The sequence below is a fragment of the Trichechus manatus genome, unplaced genomic scaffold, assembly GCF_000243295.1.
Source record: "Trichechus manatus latirostris isolate Lorelei unplaced genomic scaffold, TriManLat1.0 scaffold00004, whole genome shotgun sequence".
NCBI classification, from domain to species: Eukaryota; Metazoa; Chordata; class Mammalia; order Sirenia; family Trichechidae; genus Trichechus; species Trichechus manatus.
In genome coordinates this window covers 7,527,677-7,540,186 of record NW_004443940.1, presented here as the reverse complement: position 1 = coordinate 7,540,186, position 12,510 = coordinate 7,527,677, and the positions used below count along the sequence as shown (strand labels likewise).

General features: G+C 42.8%; 1 non-coding gene across 1 annotated transcript; it reads left to right on the top strand.

Moving 5' to 3' along the window:
* The first annotated feature begins 2,496 nt into the window (after window positions 1-2,496).
* Window positions 2,497-2,608, top strand: LOC111821151 (U6 spliceosomal RNA). Its single transcript, XR_002824611.1, has one exon. It is a non-coding gene; the product is annotated as a U6 spliceosomal RNA (small nuclear RNA).
* Window positions 2,609-12,510: the final 9,902 nt, after the last annotated feature.

The window sequence follows — 12,510 nt, the reverse complement described above, 5'->3', positions numbered from 1 at the left end:
TACCCAGGGCCTCCACATAGACATTAGGGGGGTGCCTTCTCAATGAAGTGACAGTCATGGAGGAGGGCGAGGGAGAGGATAATCCATATGAGGACCCCAAGAATCTTGTCATCTCAACTTGAGCGTTATGCTCTTCTAAGAACTATTTATATGGAATCAAAGTGACAAGAGCAACTTGAAAGATTAGATAGGAATCTTAGGCGATAGTGAGTTTATGTTAATGGAGGAGGACTACTTAGAAAACGAGAGTAAGAATGGTTTCTCAACTCAAAGAAAGTAATCAAAGGCACTGAATTGTACATGTAGAAATTGTGGAATTGGTGTATGTTCTGCTGTGTATATTCTCAACAACAACAACAACAGCAAAGAATCGTGTCGTATCAAGAAAGGTCTTCAGAAGGTTTGCAGGAGTAAAATTGGTAGAGAGGATATTGATACTGAGGTTGGGCCCTAGAACACCAGGATTAACACTCCTCAGCAAGGAGGGGAGAGAAAAACCTCCTCCATCATCTGCATGGAGTTTTCTCCATATGAAGAAAACTTCCTTTAAGAAAAGAGTTGAAGTTCTGCCAGTACAGTTCCTTTGTGAATTTATTCTAAAATCCTCAAGGAAGGGAGGAAGATAAACAAGAACAAAAACAAAATTACCATTGAAGGAGATACGCTCTGCCAGATTGCAGAAGCAGCATGAGCAGTGAGTACACAGCCCCAGTGGCCAAGGTTGGCCTGCTTTCCTTTTCCAGGGGCCAGCAGGGGCAGAGGCATAGTGGGTTCTGGAATCACAAAGACATAGACATCTTGAACTGATGTCCACGGTGCAGTTTCTTCAACTCTGGCAATCATGATCAATTGTTGGATTCCAACAGAGAGCTTGTTGATGGGCTCACCTGAGGATTAGATTTTATAGGAAAGAAAGAAAATGAGGAGCATAGTAGATAAGTTGGTGAGAGACTGTGCTGTTCATCTCCTGGTCTTTGACAATGGACCATCGGGTGGGCAGAAAACCAGAGAGATGATCTCATTTGATCTTCCAAAAAGTGTTCTGTGAACTTCTTCTTTGCAACCCTTATCACAACTGTAACTAATCAATCAATTGCCATTATTGATTTAACTTATGTCTTTCCCATGAGAAGGCAGGGATGAGGCATCTCTTATATTCCCAGTACCACCAGTGCCTGGCATACTGTCTCTCACATGGCAGGCACTCAATAAACATTTGTCGAATGAATGACTACTAAATCAAGGACATGGTAGGTATTATTAACTGCATTTTATGGTGGAGAAAATTGACAGCTATGAAATGGTATTTAATATTGACAACCCAGAGGCACAAACGGCATACATTGACCAAAATTAATTGAAAGTGGACAAGGATCAAATAATATGTACTAATCTTCAGACACAAAACACATTAGGAGTGGCTTTAGCTGGTCAGTGAGGAGGGTCATATTTGCTCTGATTTCACACTAGTGCCCTCTCCCTAAGGAGTCCTGGTGGTGCAGAGGTTAAGCACTCATCTGCTAACTGAAAGATCGGCAGTTCGAACCCATCAGCTGCTCTGCGGGAGAAAGATGTGACAGTCTTCTTCCATAAAGAGTTACAGCCTTAGAAACTTTATGGGGCAGTTCTACTCTGTCCTGTAGGGTTCCTATGACTCGGGATTGACTTGATGGCAATGGGTTTGATTTTTTGGGTCCTCTGTCTAATAAGATCAGAGATTTGCCAATTCACATCTGGTTCTTTCCGTATAAATCAATGCTCTCCGAGTCAGCAGCCAGATCCAAAGCTTAAACGAGTCTCAGGGAGAAAGCATGCTTGCCAAAGTTAATGTGAGGACATGGGAGGGGGAGCGTTTGGCAGTCTCTAGAGAGACCTCACAGGGTGGTGCCTCCTCTGCCCAGGGTCTGGTCTCCGCCCTCAGGTTTAGAAACGGGATCTGTCAGCACGCTGAGCGTGGATCCATCCCTCAGCTTCATCTCTAACTAAGCTGGGAGAGCTGAGGCGTGAAACCAGGATGTCAATTTATTGATTCACAAGAGGACTGGAACTGCCTGTGTCTGGAATACTTGTCTCCACATGGCTTGCACATTCTTTCGCTGAAGACAGACCTCCAAGGAAGGCAAATCATCAGAAGGTTGCTTAGCGAGCAGGGAATCCAAACGAGGGGAGCTTAGGTGGTTCAGATGTTTAATGGCATTAAATGTTCCACTGGAAAAGCCCGGCATTGCCACTACCACTGTAGGAAGGGCCTTGCCAATGGCGCTCGGAGACTCAAAGCAATTGGCTGAGGGCCTATCTCCAGTGGGCAGTTCTCAAGTGGGCTCCACTGATGGTCACCATCATGATGTCCTTTTCTATGTCTTCTTGGTTGATCAAGCCTGCATTGACTGGCCCTTTTAACCTTTCTACCTGCTAAGCCCTGCAGACCGAGTCTGTCTCTTTAAGACAACTTGATCCATCTCTACTTTTATCTGTTCTATGTAGTTTTAGAGTTTAGTTCTTACTATTATTTTAGCAGCACATATACTAAAATTGGAACAATACAGAGAAGATTAGCATGGCCCCTGTGCAAAGATGACAACAAATTTGTGAAGAGTTTCATAGTTTGATAGTCCCTGGGAGGCGCAAATAGTTTGCGCTGGACTACTAACCAAAAGGTTGGCGGTTCGAACCCACCTAGTGGCACTGTGGAAGAAGGTCTGGTGATCTGCTTCCGTAAAGGTTAATCTGCTTCCATAAAGGTTACAGCCAAGAAAACCCTATGCAACGGTTCTATTCTTGACACTTGGGGTCGCCGCGAGCTGGAATCGACTTAATGGCAATGGGTTTGCTTTTTTTTTGAGGAAGGCCTCACAGAAGCTCTCAATATAGTTAATAGGTAGATGGACTATTTGTAGTTGTATCTTAATTTATTGAAAAGAAATACTTCAGGACACTTATCAGAGTCTATTTTCTCCATCTTTTGTACTATGGCCAAATTAATTACCCTGTTCACTTGTAGATAAACGTCACCTTAATTACTACAAGTTGATTTTTTAAATCGGTTCATTGGTTAATTCTTCCTGAGGCACAAGTTTACATGCGGACAGTGCAAATGGCAGTGAAGGACAATCAATAGACAGACTGCTTTTCTTTCCACACTGGTAAATCCCGCGAAAGTCATCTTTATATTGTTGCTAGTTGCTGTCAAGCCAGCTCAGACTCATGGTGACCCCATTTACAACAGAATGAAACATTGCCTAGTCCTGCGCCATCTTCACGATTGTTGGTATGTTAGAGTCCATTGTTGTAGCCACTGTGTATTTGGAGTGTGTTCAGTCTAGGGGCCTTATCTTCTAGCACTATACTGGACAATATTCTGTTGTGATCCATAGGGCTTCCATTGGCTAATTTTTAGAAGCAGATTGCTAGGCCTTTTTTACGAGTCTGTCTTAGTCTGGAGCTCCACTGAAACTTGTCCACCATGGGTGACCGTACTGGTACTTGAAATACTGATGGCATAGCTTCCAGCATCATAGCAACAGGTAAGCCACCACCGTATGACAAACTGACAAATGGTGGTGGCACCTTTGTATAGACCCACCAAAATTTGCCTTGGTTGAGCATCTGGCTGTTTTTCAGGAAGCAAATGTTAATTTATATGTTGGTGGTTTTAAATGGCCTCACGCCAAAGTCTCCTCCCTGCCCCATACCTTTGGTGATACGCTTCATCCCTGGAATGCCCATCCATCCAAATTGTGCCCATTCTCCAGAGTCTGGTTCTCCACCCTGAAGCTTTCTCTGACACCCTCCTTCAGCTACCATCTCACCCTTTTCTGGGACTTTACAGCATTCGTAATTTGCGCCTTGGAATCATTGTCCTGGCTTGCTCTTCGTTTGTTCCCTCAGCAGACTGTACTTTTTAGGAGTGTGTGGTTTCTGACAGAGATCACAAAGACACAGCTCTCAGTCTCCACAGAGCCATTTAAAAGTGACAAGTTTTCGCTAAAAAGTCCAGATTTCCAGCCTCTCTTGAAAAATTGGAAGCTTAGGTAATCTGGATTTGCATTTCCTATGGCAAGAAATGCCACAAAGAAAGGACATCATGCTTGGTAAAATAGAGGGTCAGCGAAAAAGAAGACCTTCAACGAGATGGATTGACACAGTGGCTGCAACAATGGGCTCAAACATAACAACGATAGTGAGGATGGTGCAGGGCCGGGCAGTGTCTCGTTGTGTTGTATGTAGGGTCACTATGAGTTAGAACTGGCTCAACGGCACCTAGAAACAACAACAACATGGCTGCTTCATCATATATATCAGCGATCAGCAAACATTTTCAGTAAAGGGCCAGATAACAAATATTTTAAGCTTTGAGGGTCATATAGTCTCTGTCACAACTACACAACTCTGCCTTTTTAGGGTGAAGGTAGCTAAGGAAAATACATAAATGAGGTGTTGTGTTTGTGTTCCAATCAAACTTGATTTACATAATCAGGTTGTGGGCAGGATTTGACCTTTGGTCCATAGTTTGCCTGCCTCTGATCTATCCCATCAGTCTGGCCCAGGAAAGTATCTGAGTTCACCTCTCCAGTCTAGTGGGAGCTGCAGACATGTTAGCAAACACTACATATGCAGTTGGCAGGTTTCGTGCAGTTGCATATAGCTGTTGCAGGAGCTCGGGAGGGGCTTTTAAAACCACCTGGAAGATTAGACTTAAGGCTTTAGGGAAGGAGGTAAAGCTTCAACTATTTCTAGGAGACTGGGATCCAGAAGGAGTACCTGGGTGGTACAAATGGTTAACATGCTCGGCTGCTAATGGAAAGGTTGGAGGTTCGAGTCTACCCAGACGTGCCTTGGAAGAAAGGTCTGGTGATCTACTTCTGAAAAATCATCCATTGAAAACCCTAGGAAGCACAGTTCTACTCTGACACACGTGGGGTCACCATGAGTTGGAATTGATGTGATGCCAACTGGTGGAGACGGTGGGATCCAGACAGGTGAAATGACTTTCCAAAGGCTCCTCTGGAGAGTGAGTTGAGATGCTGGACTAAAACCAGCTTGCTGGCTCCCCAGAGTAGGGCTTTTACTTTCAATTGCCACCCCAGCCTTCTTTATGTGTGGGCCCAACAACCTCTAGCAACCCTAGAAATTCTAGGGTGAGAATTTCTAACCCTAACCTAGCCTAACCCTACTTGTTTTTTCATCTCCAGGCTGAACATTTTATTTCAGAAATAAGTATACGCTATGTATTTAAGATGGTTAGAATAGTTACATCTGGATGGCTGGTAATAAAGTTTTGCCAAAAGCTACAATCAGATCAATAATTGAAGGTGCTTAATTCCATTCATCAACAATTTCAAAAAATAACTCATTCTGTGTCACAAAATTTACAAAGATCACAGGAAGCTATTTTCCCAATGAAGTAGTGGCCCACTGTCTTTCCACATGGTACAACAGGGGTAGCTGTCTGTCTCTGGGGAGCAGAAGAAAGGGCTCTGTCCTCTCTGGACTCTTCTCAAAGCTCACCCACAGCCATCACTTCAGCCTCTGTTCACATCTGCAACCTCTATTCTATAGTCCAGACCTTTGCATATGTCTCTTAGACACCTGGATGCCTTATAGGCACCTCAAGCTCAACCCAATATCTTTTCCTCTATGGAAACTGGGATTACATCCAGGTGGTCTCCTAGCCAGATACTTGAGAGTCCTCCAGATGCTCTTTCTTCCTCCCTCCCCATAGCGAATTATAACCCTAGTCACCCCAACAATCCCAAGTGTCTTTCCTTAAGTTTCCATCCACCTAGGTTGAGGTCCTCATTACCTCTCACAGGGCGACTGTACTCACCTAATTGGACTCCCTGCTTTCAGCTTTGCCCCTTGCCCATTGATGCCAGAGAGATCTTCCTGAAGTATAAGTCTGCTTTCTCATGCTTACACTCCATCAGTGACCCCCCACCCCCATAGCTTCACAGTAAAGTTTGCACTCTTAGCATAATGCTCAATGCCTGTGTTTACCTGGTTGAGTACTAACTTTCTAGTTCCAGAGGTGCAGCTGGAGCAGATTCCTTTTTCTCACAGACTCCTAGACATAGGAAAACACAGGGGTGATGCCTCCCATCTTTCTGAGACCCTTTGGGAGGAAAGTGGAGAGACCCTCATGAAGAGAAGAGCTGAAGGCTATAGTTTCTCTTTACTTTGGAGATGAGAGGGGAGAGTTGGCACACAAGGTTGGCAGAGAAGTGGTAGGGGGAGGCACTGAAGCAGTTAGTAAGGCTGTAGGAAACCAGTCTTTTTGTCCAGAACTGCCCCATCAGCTGGTCTTGGTGGGCACCATCACACAGCCTGGGAATGGATTCTGGAGTCTAAGGCTGTCTTACACCTTTACTTTCATGGGACTAGCTAACTGAAGTCTTAACTCTTTTTAAGAGTGGCTGCCCTAACCTACTCATCCTTTAAAAATACACATCTAAGAATCAGTTACTTGCTTACTTACATGGCACCAGAGCCTAAATTCAAGTTGTACCAACCAGCTTTACTTCAGAGACCTACAGGCTTCAACTATTTTAGGGATGGTTGGAGCCCTGGTGGTGCAGTGGTTAAGAGCTCAACTGCTAACAAAAAGGTCGGCAGTTTGAGTCCATCGGCCGCTCCTTGAAACACTATGGGGCAGTTATACTCCATCCTATAGGGTCACTGTGAGTTGGAATCAACTCGATGGCAATGGGTATGGTCACCAAAGGGCAGTGGTGGTTCAGTGGTAGAATTATCGCCTTCCATGTGAGAGACCCAGGTTCAATTCCAGACTAATGTGCCTCATGTACAGCCAACACCCATCTGTCAGTGGAGGCTTGTGCATTGCTATGATGCTGAACAGGTTTCAATGGAACTTTCAGACTAAAATGACCTAGGAAGGAAAGCTTGGCGATCTGCTTCCAAAAAAAATCAGCTAATGAAAACCCTATGAATCATTCCACAACTGATCATGGGGAAGATGCAGGACCAGGCAGAGTTTAGTTCCATTGTACTACATGGGGTTGCCATGTTCCAACTCAACTGCAGCTAATAACATGGTCACCAGAACTTTCTTCAAGATTTCTTACATGAAACAAATGGGACCATTTATACACAAATTCTCCTCAAAGTGAAAAACAAACTCACGGCTTAGAATAAGGAGACCTGAGTTTTAAAACTGGCCAGTTTCCTGGCTAGATGTGTGAGGGCGCAGTCATTCATTCACTTATGAACATTCTGAGTAGCTGCCAGAGGCCAGGTGTTGGTTTGGGGACCTGGGAAATACAAAACCAAATAAGACAGGGAGCCTCCGTAAGATAGAGGTGGGGAGGGAGGTAGAGAAGAATACAGGTACTACAAATGATCAAAAAATAGTGTGGCTGCAAAGAATACTCACTGTATTATTCCATTTACATAAAGTCAAAACCAGGCAAAACTAATGAATAGTGTAAGAAGCCAGGGTAGTGGTTGTCTCTGTGGAAGACAGGCTTCTGGAGTGCGTGGCGCGGTGTTTGTTGGTTACACAGGTGTTCAATATATGAGAAGTTATCAAGGTACTCAATAAGTACATGTGCACATACAATTTGTGCACTTTGCCACATGTATGTTACACTGAAATTATACTGATTTAGGTGACATTATTATATATAAAGTGGAACCCTTGTGGCACAGTGGTTAAGAGCTCTGCTGCTAACCAAAAGGTCAGCAGTTTGAATCAGCCAGCTGCTCCTTGGAAACCCTATGGGACAGTTCTACTCTGTCCTATAGGGTCGCTATAGGAATTGACTCGATGGCAACAGGTTTTATTATATGTAATAAAATGCTATATAATTAAAAAAAATATATAGTGTGAGCCATAACTTGGGACCTTCTACAAGATAAAATTCAGTTGGATTTTTTCACAACGTCAGTATCAAAAACAAAAGAATGAAATGCAATGCAAGAAAATTGGCTGGATCCAGGTTAGAAATAAAAATCCAGCTATAAAGGATATAGTCGGGAAAAAGGGGGAAATTTAAATATGGACTGGTAATTAAATGATATTATGGGAACAAGTGTTAATTTTGTTTGGAGTAATAATGGTATGGTCATTATGTAGGGGACTGTCTTTTCTCCAGAGACGTGTGTCGCAGAAGTACTTAGGGGTGAAGTGCTATGATGTCTGAAACTCACTTCCAATTTTTTTTTTTTTGGTCTGTCTATATCTATCTATCTATGGAGAGATGAATAAAATGTAGCACAAGTTAACAATGTTGAATCCATGTGAAGGATAAACGGATGTTTATTGTAGTATTCTTCCAACTTTCTGTATGTTTGAAATTTTTTGTAATAAAAAGTTGGAAAAAAGTATAGAATATAATAAGAGGTTTGTAAATATCTGTGTAATGAGCCCTGGTGGTGCAGTGGTCAAGCACTTGCTGCTAACTGAAAGGTCTGCAGTTTGAACTCACCAGCCACTCCATGGGAGGAAGATGTGGCAGGCTGTTTCCAGAAAGGTTACAGGCTTGGAAATCCTATGGAGCAGTTCTAGTTTGTCCTATAGTGTCACTATGAGTTGGAATTGACTCATTGGCAATGGGTTTGGTTTTTGTTTTTGATTAATATTTCTATGAGAACCCAAGAGATAATTCTGTCTTGGAAAGCTGGGTATTTCCCTTACCTCCCTAGGTCTATGCTTTTTCACATCAAAGCAGGGAGGGAGTTGGATTAGAAACTCTTTAAAGTCTACTGAGCTCTAATATTCTAGAGCTTGATGTAAAGTATGAACAAAGAAAACAAAAAATCCTCACAACTGGATCAATAAGCAACATCATGATAAATAGAGAAAAGATTGAAGTTGTCAAGGATTTCATTTTATTTGGATTCACAATCAATACCCATGGGAAGCAGCAGTCTAGAAATCAAATGACATATTGCACTGGGCAAATCTGCTGCAAAAGACCTCTTTAAAGTGTTAAAAAGCAAAAATGTCACCTTGGAGACTAATGTACACCTGACCCAAGCCATGGTGTTTTCAATCGCCTCATACGCATGCGAAAGCTGGACAATGAATAACGAAGCCCAAAGAAGAATTGACACTTTGAATTACGGTGTTGGAGAAGAATATTGAATATACCATGGACTGCTAGAAGAACAAACAAATCTGTCTTGAAGAAATATAGCCAGAATGCTTCTTAGAAGCAAGGATGCCAAGATTTTGTCTCACATACTTTGGACATGTTATCAGCAGAGACCAGTCCCTGGAGAAGGACATCATGCTTAGTAAAATAGAGGGTCAGCAAAAAAGAGGAAGACCCTCAATGAGATGGACTAACACAGCGGGTGCAACAGTGGGCTCAAACATAGCCATGATTGTGAGGATGGTGCAGGACCGGGTAGTGTTTTGTTCTGTCATACGTAGGGTCACTATGAGTCAAAATCAACTTGATGGCATCTAACTACAACAACAACACGAGTAAATATGCTCACTTCTGTGTTTGATCTCCCCTTTTAGGTCAATGACACACCCCTCATGTACGGCCTCCAAATCTCAACAGTTTGGTAAATAATCCATTAATTTTCTCATTCATCTTTAAATGTTGAGCTTGACACTTTCAGTTCTTAGTGGGCACACTTAGTAACTGAGAATAATTGAGTTCTAAATTAGTTAACCAACCAACCAAGTATAAGTAAATATTTATTAAGCAAGTACTTCGAAACCATGTGCTAGGTGCTGTGGGGAGTGCAAAAGAAATAGGACATCGTCTCTGCTTCAGGGAATTTATAGGGTTATGGGGAAGACCCAAGTAACGTATGCAAAGCACTCAAGGAATAACCTGGAACCTTGCGGTCACTTTGTAGTGTTGTTGTTAGTTGCCATGAAGACAGTTCTGACTCATGGTGATCCTATGCGTGCAGAGTAGAACTGTTCCAGAAGGTTTTCAAGACTGTGACCTTTTGGAAGCAGATCGCTAGGCCTGTCTTCCGAGGTGCCTCTGGGTGGGTTTGAACCCCCAACCTTTCAGCTAGTCATCGAGCACTTAACTGTTTGCATCACCCAGGGATTCTGTCTGTAGTCACCTAGGATTTCCAAAAAGAGAAAGATTATTTAGGGTCTTGTGGCCAGGAGAAGTGTGTGAAGGCATCAGGAAAAAGTTTAGAGCTACTTGTTGCATTCCTGTCCACTAGTATTCGATTTGTGTGTTTACCCTTAATTGTATTTGTTTGATTTCTCCTACCAGAGTCCGAACAGCTTAAAAAAGCAGGACAGTGGGTCAGGTGAGCAGGAAATGTGAGTTGGAAGGGAGTCAGATAGGGCAAGGATTTGGGCAGCAGCCATAGGTGAAGAGGTGGCTGGGTAGGTGGAGGTCAGGTGTGGCAGGGTAACCAGCAATGGTTGACCCAGGCAGGAGCCATGGCAGAAATATTGGAAGTGGCTGTTAAGTTGCTCCAGGAACTAGGGAAGGGTCAAACCAAGACGTGAGTGTAGTAGCTATGGAGGATAACTGAAGGCCAGGATCTGAGACAAGCACCAAGCTTAGCTCCCAGGGAAGCCAAGTGTTCCTAAAACCTTTGCTAGTCTAGGGCCTGTTAGATAAAGTCTAGTTTCTCTGTGTTGAGAGCTATGTCCCCTCTCTTCAGCCCACTCAGTGACCATGTTTGTGGGCAGTGCCAGGGACTCTGGCATTCATGTCTTCATCAGCTGCACCCGCCCTTTTTCACTCATTAAGTACCAGAACCCTCAGAATCTTCCCTTTCAGATGATATTTGGGTTTTTGGCTGGGTCTCTGGACTGGACTTTGACACTTCAAGCGCTCACAGACTGTTTTGAAAGAGATGGTGATTATGATGAGCAAAAAACGGGGGCCACTCTTTGTTAGAACATTGGCCGTCTTAAATAATCTATTCCCTCACTTCCACAGGGACATCTTTAAAGGGATTTTTTATAAAAAGGCAAATATGATCTCTACCAATGAAGTATCTTGAAAAGGTAAAATTAGAGCAAAATATATATTTCAGTATATTTATTAATCACAACTTTTCTCTTACACACACACACACTCTTACACAGAGGGTTCATAGTGACTGTAATCCATTCAGTACTGTGGGCTCTGGTGTTAGAGACATATAAAGCAGCATCTTCAAGGGTGGGAGGGATAAGCTGCCCCTAAGATATTATTCTCGGGGTCCCAAAGCTTGCACAGACCTCTCTGCTAGTGTTGTTATCTCCTCACTCATGTCTGATGAGACCAGGCCAAGTTTGCTCCTGGAGTGCAGATCTGAATTACTAACATCCTGCAGGACCTAGTCTGTTCTGGAGGAAAGGGAGACGTATTTCATCTTTAGGATCTTTGATCTAGGTGGATATATTTATTCACCAGGTTTATCTTCAGGCATACAAATGCAAATTCATGCCCTTAGCCACTCTTCATAAACAATTTTTCTCTGTCTTTGCAGTATTATTATGATGGAGATTTTTCTTTTCCTGTTAAAATTAGTTTTGTTATTATTTTTTCAAATTACCAAAGCAATATATATTCGTTGTAACCAGAGAGAGAATGTTAAAATCAAAAGTTAATAACACCTGCGCCCCCAGCCCTCTCCCTTCCCACCTACCTGAGGTAATAAGAAATGTTCATAGCTGGTGTGTACCCTTGTCTGTCTTCCTCCATGTTCTCCCTGCACACATGTGCATGCACACACACACACACAAACATCTATCTATCTACCTAGTCTAGTACAACCACAATGCTCCTTAGAAGCAAGGATGGCGAGGTACATCTTACATACTGTGGACACGTTGTCAGGAGGGATCAGTCTCTGCAGAAGGACATCATGTGTCGTAAAGTACAGGGTCAGTGAAAAAAGGAAGACCCTCAAAGAGATGGATTGACACAGTGGCTGCAACAATGGGCTCAAGCATAACAACGATTGTAAGGATGGCGCAGGACAGGGCAGTGTTCCATTCTGTGGTGCATAGGGGTGCGGTGCTGAGTCAGAACTGACTCGACGGCACCTAACGACAACAGCAACATCTATCTAGTCACCTTTGTATGTATATTCTTATTTTTAAAACCACACAAAAGCCTTTACAAAACGTTTGTATTTGTAAATTGGTAATTTGACATTATTAGCAATAGCAGTTTCTAAAAATTAATCACTTTAATAATTAAAAAAATTGGATTCAAAATCACAAAATCTAAAGCTTGGTAGGACTTCTTCCTAGAACTCATTACAATTATAATTAATTATCTGTGCTTAAGCAACCTATTTAAGGTTCTTCTCCCTGGCTAAGCCATCAATTCTGAAGAGCAGGGCTGCGTGTCCCATTTTGGCCATTGCGCAGTGCCTGGCACAATGCTTCACTCACAGTCTGAGCTCAATAAACAGTCATTGAATAACAACTATTCATCTCAGGCAGGGGTTTTAACACTGAAAAAATACTTTGAGCTGTGTTTTTTAAAATCAGGTTTATCAAGATACAATTTACACAGAATCAGATTCACTCTGTCTAGTGTACAGTTTTGTGAGGTTTGA